We start from the raw sequence: 7,352 nt of genomic DNA, 5'->3' as shown, positions 1-7,352 counted from the left end.
CAATAAGTTGTATTTGATACGATGAAGAGAACGCGGAAGGAGCTGCTGAGGATGGAGATAAATGAATCAGCCTTGCTTACCGCTACAACGAGGAAATACTATCTCTCGGGGGAGAAAACAGTGAGGTGGTTGTACTTAATAACGTCCGGCAATGAATAATTTCTTTAAGGTTCAAGTGTCATTGGGGTAGTTAGTATCCTTGATGTATGATGTTGACAGAGAAGAAAGTAAGTTGTATGGGCCAATCCCGGGACAATGGCCACTGAATTCTAGAGAGTCAGAGTAGCAGCATATTCTTGAGAAGGACTGCTTGAGTTCAGATTCCTTCAGCCAGGTTGTTCAATTCCATCGTGCCTCAGTTTTCCACATGTCAAGCAGCATTTCTAAAGAGCTCTTACTTAAAACAGCTGTTAGTAATGACGCTAATACCAAGCATTCAGGACCAGGCTGGGCAACAGTAACCACTATGTAAGCCAAGGTAAAGGTTCCGTCCTGATGCGCTCCACTTAACACAGATGAAATCCTGGCAAGCCTGTTGGGATGCCCAAGGCGGCAGCCATCTGAGGTGCCTTTTCCCACAGTAGATGTGTTAGGGTTTCTATTGCTGTGAAGAGACACCATGACTGTGGTAACTATTACAAAGAAACATCTAATTGGGGTGGGGGCTCCCTTACAGTTTCAGAGATTCGGTCCATTATCACCAGGATGGAGAGCACGGCGGTGTGAGAAGAAAGACCAGGAAAAAGCAAGAAGTCGACTGACTGTCACATTGAGTGCAGCCTGAGAAAAAGACCTCAAAGCCCACCCCCACAGGGACACATTTCCTCTAACAAGGCCACACCCACTCCAACAAAGCCACGCCTCCTAATAGTGTCCCTTCTATAAAATCATGGGAGCCAGTTACGTTCAAACTACCACAGTGGGTCATGACGGATACATTCATCCCTTAGATCTTTAAGTAGGCTTTGCCTTGCTGTTTCTTATTTATCTTCAGTTTTACCAAAACCAAGTTCTCTGGATGTCCAGACAAAACCCTTTATGTCTTTTGATGTCTTTGGACTGCTATGCTTGCCACATACCCAGACAGTGGGACTTATCAGTGTTTAAGCATTTGGGAGGCCCCGCCACAACAAGATATACCCCTTAGGGAAATCTGGGGAGGAAGGAAACATTATACCATAAGCACTGAAATGTTTTTAACTAACTTGTTAAAATGAATATAAAATTGTTTGGAGTCTAGCAGTTAAAACTATGGGCCAGGGAGATGGCTCAGCTAGTAAGGGAGCTTGCCACCAAGTCCCATAAGCTGAACCAGATCCATTGAATCCATGTGGTGGACTGTAAGAACAGGCTCCAACAAATTGTTCCTCTGGCCTCTATACATTCTCGCCATTCCACTCTCATGCAAGCACACACACACACACACACTGTCCCCCCCACATACACATACATAAACACACAATAAATAAATTTAATTTTAAAGGACTGTATCCCTTACTAAGATTATTTATTCTGCTTGTTCGTAAAAACATTCTCATTCCAGGGCAAGCTGCTAAGAAACGTAAGGCACAATCCTTGTTCCTCGGGCCCTGTTCCCTTGTTGGGTTTTCTTTTGTTTTCAGAAAGTCTCAGACTCCTTGTATTCAGACTGATCACTAACTCTCTGTGTAATAAAGTCTCTGAGCTCTGATCCTCCTGCCTCTGCCTCTGGGCTCCAGAGTCCTAGAATCACAAGCATGCTGCCCAACACTTGGTTTGCAGACTTCTGCCAAGAAACAGCAAGACTGGCGTGATGTGGTTTGCCCTCAAGGGCCTGGAGGAGGTCACGTCCCTCTCCAGGCCCTACTTCCATGTTTGCTTAGCAATAGGGCTGACAGCTAGTTCAGAATACCTCACGCTACACGGCATAGCAAAGACCATGGGGGCGATTTCGTCCAGTTGTTGCTCTGGTGAATAAAGAAGTCAAGGGGAGAGTGACGCCATGCTTCTAATTAAATGAGTAACTGAAGTGTGTTCTGCTGGAAGTTACTAGAAGGAGTTTCTAGAGATTTCTACAGCCAAGCAGTCCTTCTAAATTTTCCTAGACAACTCCAAGCTATTTCTTAAAATGTTTTCAGAATGGACCTTGGCAGGCAGAGCCCCCTTGGCTCAGCTTGCCATCCCACTGCCTTCTGTATCAAAGGGGACTTCCTGCTGTGTTTGTTTACACCATTAAATTTCTTCCAAGTAAAGCCAGGAGAATTTTTCCAGGTGTTCACATTCCTGGAGGGTGGGGAAGGGGCTGAGCCCTCTCCTAGATCAGTATTACAGCCACGGTGCAACACAAAGATCTCTTTTACCATACGACCTCCTCTGGAGGTTTCTCTTTTGGGGGGACAGACGTCGCTCTGCAGGACCGTCCTCGGGGCTCTGCAGGCACGCTGTCCCTGGCCACTGGATCTGGGCCGTACATCATGGAAGGATGCTGGGTGCGCCTAGTACTTCCAATACGTGTTCTTGTGCCACCAGGCCCAGGACCTAGGGCTAGTGACCCGCCAACTCCCTCCGGGAGTTTAATGTGGACGCCGAGGCGGTTCCGAGGAGAGCTCCAGTTTGTCAGGAGAGCTAGAACCTGGTCTAGGGCAGGGCAGGTGAAGCTAGTTGGCAAGGTCACCCATTCAATCACCAGGTGGTGCATTTAATTTAAAAGGAGTGTTAACCTTGTTTATACAAAATAACACCAATATGGAGGGAAGCCGTAAATCCGTTGTCGTTAAACAGTGGGGAGCCGCTGGCTCTGGCAGCCTGCCCACCAGCGACGTGAACTCTGCTGGCACTTGAGCAAGCAGGAGCACGGCCCGGGCGGGCCTGCCAGCCTAGCAAGAGAAGGCCGGAGCTGCGCCCTGTCTGCCCACCAGATGACTCTTCGCATTCTTGTCAAATATATTTAGAACAAGAGGTGTCCGCTTAAAGAGAAGCATTTGTTAATCACTTAAATGCAGGAGTTTGGCCGCAAGCCAGGTTCACCTTTATAAATATGGAGGATCGGTTTCCAGCTAGGCAGACAACTCCTGGGTGAGATCCCCTTCTCTCCTCTCTGGGGCTAGCGTCTCCTCCAATCGACCTAAGGTGCATGTCCCTAACACCTTATTAATTTTACAGCCCGGCAGGGGTCGCGGGGGTTGGGGGGGCCGCGGCGGGGAGTGTTCCTGAGCCCAAGCCAGTCTTCTATCTGAAAGTTAAGGGAGATAAATACACCATGGCCCCAGCATAGAGAGGACAGCGGTGTTTCTTTAAGTAAGGAGCAGATTAAAGTTAAATTCCTGTTAACTGGGGCGCTGGTGTCCACATCCTTCTGTTTACCAGCAGCTGTCCCTGTTACTGACACTCCGATAAAACTCTAGAGCAGCCCTGGTCGGCGGTGGGTGAAGCAGATAAAGAAACCACTGTTAAAGAGTCCAGGCCTCCATTCCCCTCTCTGTCACTCTTTGGCTTAAGAGTCAGAGAAAAGTGTTCAGAAGAGGCAAACCCTGGATGCCCAGGCATTCGCTCCCAGACTTGGCAGTTCACATTCTAAAAGCCCTGGCTGTTCCAGGCAGCAGCCCACAGCAAACGCTGATGGAAATTCCAGCAGTGGGGACTGAAAGGGGAGGGTGGGGGCAGGGAGAGGGAGCAGCTGCTGGGCCAGGTCAGAAGGTCAGCTGTAGGCATCTTGGAGAACTCTCCTTCTGGTGTAGAGGCAGGCATGCCTCCCTGCCCCCCAGTCTTACTAGCAGAGATAACTAACATGTCAGGGGCTCAGCCAACACGAAACCACAGCTGCCCTAGGGGTCGTTAACCACGGGAAAATCACTTTTAATATTTGGAACAATCTCCCTCCGAAGGTTTCACCGGTGTAGGGACTTTGCCCGACACCCAGGTGGGTACTCTTGAGTCTGCAGCCAAGAAGGCAGCCAACCAGAAGATTAAAAAAGGTGCCTAAAGTGTCTTCGAAAAGTTAGTGACAGTATTTGAGCTAGAAGCCAGCTCCCTGTCTGTCATTTTTTCCCCAGACAGACAAACAGATATTTACCTTTTCCACTTGAGGCTGGCAGACAACCACTCTCTAGCCTCTTCTACGCTGGGGACCATGCCAAGCCCTCACCTGGCTCAGGTCCCAGTCTGCGCGATCCTTGGGCTTCCTAAGACCCACCTCCAGCCTGCTTAATTCTCGAATACAATCCGTCTAAAGATCAACAAAGGCGGAATCCCATAATCTCTTTCATGCTCTAACCAGTGAGGCAGACATACCGCCAATAAAGCCAAGGCCTAGGACAAATTTATTTCTGCTTTTAGAACGTGTAAATATTTTGTTTCTTTCCACCTCATTTTTGTCACCTGAAGTATGTTACCTGATTTATTTCAGGAGATACTGAGGGGGGTCAGGGAGGTGAAAGGTTAGCAAAGTAGGGTGAGCTGTTCAAAAGAGAAATGAGCCTGTTTGGAGTCCTTAAGAACGGCTTTGGTATTTGTCTGGGACAAGTAATTCGGATACACTTTCTAGGACACCATAAGGCTCGCAGTTCCTATTTCCAAACTATAGTGTCTCCGCAAATGTCTTTACACAAAGCATTGTAAAACGATTCCGTCTGCACAATTTAAGTAGATGATGGTCTTTGTGTGTGTGCTCATGTACTCGGGTGTTCCTAGGTGCGTGGGTGCACACTCGTGGAGGCTACAGGTTAGCCTCTAGTTTCGAGAAAGGTTTCTCTCAATGGCCCGGAGCACACCAAACGAGCAAGGTCCAGCAAGCCTCAGGCACCCAGCCATCTCCACCTCCCCAGCACTAGGGAGCAATCTACGTCACCACGCCTAGCTTTTTGTACATTCTAGGGATGGAATTCAGGTCATCTTGCCTGCACCGCAAACGCTTTAGGGACTGAGCCATCTCGTTAGCCCTGGGTTGTTAGCTCTTTATGGAAGATTTTAAATTAGCAATTGTTAGTGAGTGGACACTGGTCTCCACAAAATTCATAGCTGAGAGTGCAAACCTCTCAGCTCCTCCGAGAAATGAATGCTGGGGTAGGTTCCGTTGAGAGATAATCAAGTTGAAATAAAGTCCTTGGGTGAGCTCTGATCCAAAATGACTGATAGACTCGGAAAGGGGGACATTTGCAATCAGAGGAACCAGAAAGAAGAGGCTCGCCAGCAAGTCAAAGACACAGGCTGCCTTCCTTCACAGTCCTCCCAAAGAAGCTAAGCTACAGACACCATGAATTTAGAAGGGCTACTGAGAAGGCTCCACGGGTCAAGAGCCTACTGCCAAGCCTGCCAACTAGAGTTCTCAACATAGTGGAAGAGGAAAGCTGACTCCCATAGTGGTCCCCTGGCTATGTGTAGACTGTGGTATTTGCATGTTTCTATATGTGTAGAAGCACACGAGCATGCCCACACACATGCACACACACTGACACACACACACACACACACACACACACACACTGAGTAAACTAAAGGAAAAGGAAGAAAGAAAAGAATGGGGAAGGAAGGGAAGGGAAGGAGGGAAGAAAGGGAGGACAGAAGGGAGAAAGGATGGAACTTTGAATCCATACATCCAGTCTCTGGAATGATGCTAAATAAATTTGAGACTTTGTTTGGTGTGGTGTGGTTTGGTTTTGCAGCACTAGGGGCTGAACTTGGCTGAACAAGTTAGACAAATGCCCTACCATGTTGTATGAGCTGCGGGGCTGTGTTCCTGCCACCCAGATCCCGGCCTACGTCCATCCTTGGTCGGAGCTTCATAGCGTCTGCCCCAGAGAGCTGAGCTATGGCGTCTGAGCTCACTTCCTCTTCCTCCCAGCATTCTGTTCTGCCTATTCCACCCACCTAAGGGATGGCCTATCAAAATGGGCCAAGGCAGTTTCTTTATTAGCCAATGACCTTCCTCCATCATTACCACTTATCTACATTTTGATAAAAGGTCTAAGTTGCGAGAGCAGGCCTAGAACTTGTGATCTTCTGCTTCCACCTCTGGAGTTGCTTAGATTACTGGCCTTTGCCACCACACACAGCAGATTCCTGTAGTTTGTTTGTGTCACCGCCCGTCTGGGGTGACTTTTGTTTAAAAGAGTTCTAACAAACTATTATGTTGATTTTCACCATCTTAGTTAACTTTAGATACCCCCTAGAACAGTGGTTCTCAACCTTCTTATTGCTACAACCGTTTAATATAGTACTTCATGTTGTGGTGACCCCCCCACCATAAAATTATTTTCAGTGATACTTCATAACTGTAATTTTGCTAGTTTTATGAATCATAATGTAAATATCTGACTTACAAGATATCTGATATGTGACCTCTGTGAAGGGGTTGTTTGACTCCCAAAGGGGTTGTGACTCACAGGTTTAAGAACCCTGTTCTAGAACCAAAACTAATATTTATTTGTTTATGTGTATCGATGTTTTGCCTGCATGTGTGCTTGCACACCAGCAGAGAGCATGGCATTCCTGAAGACTCCGGTTACAGACGGTTTTGAGCTGCCATGTGGATGCTGGGAATTGGCCTCAGAACCTCAGAAAGAGCACCCAGTGCTCGTAACTGCTGTGCCATCTCATCTCTCTGCCCACCCGTCGAATCAAAACTTTGAAACTTCTCAGGTTAATAGAAATAACTTAGAATGACTTTAAACGTTTCCTTCAAGGGGAGCTAACATTTATTATTTGTGTGACATGAACCTATTTTGGAAAGTTTATGTCTGTTCGCTCATCTCACTTGTATAAACCACTCTTTCAACATCAAAATGTTCTCTAATCAAAAGAAGTACATCCTTGTACAGTAAGGCATGTTTACAGTAAACACGGGCCATTTGGAGAAGCACCAATTAAGGGGATTGTACCTTGCTTCGTGTTTCTCATCAAATTACATAGCCTAGAATCGTCTCTGTCTGGTGAGCGGTGGTGCGTACCGAAATCTTCTCCATCATTTCACCCGCATTTTTGATGCATAATATAATTGATGGTTGAAAAGTGTATGCTAAGTTTTTCTCAAAGACCCGGGGTTGAACTGAGATTATAAATAATCATAGTCAGTCAGGGAGCTTTATCAAGGAGGGGCCGTGGATAAAGGACTAGGAGGAAGGAAGAATTCAGGAGCCATGTGTTCGTTCACCTTTGGGTTCTTAAAATTATCATTGCTGGGAAAGGAATGGGGGTGAATTAGAATTACACTTATGGGTAATATATCAAAAGTCCAAAAGAAAACAAACTCAGGAGAATGACTACGGAACCCTCTTTGCCAGGAATAGCCCCATGTATAGCTATAGTGTCTGACCCATGGTTGAGCATGCTCACTTTCATCTTTTTTTTAAATTTATTTATTTATTTATTTATTTATT

The sequence above is a fragment of the Alexandromys fortis genome, unplaced genomic scaffold (assembly GCF_014885135.2).
Source record: "Alexandromys fortis isolate MF-2015 unplaced genomic scaffold, M_Fortis_MF-2015_v1.1 scaffold_67, whole genome shotgun sequence".
Lineage (NCBI taxonomy): Eukaryota > Metazoa > Chordata > Mammalia > Rodentia > Cricetidae > Alexandromys > Alexandromys fortis.
Note: the sequence above shows the minus strand (reverse complement) of the source record.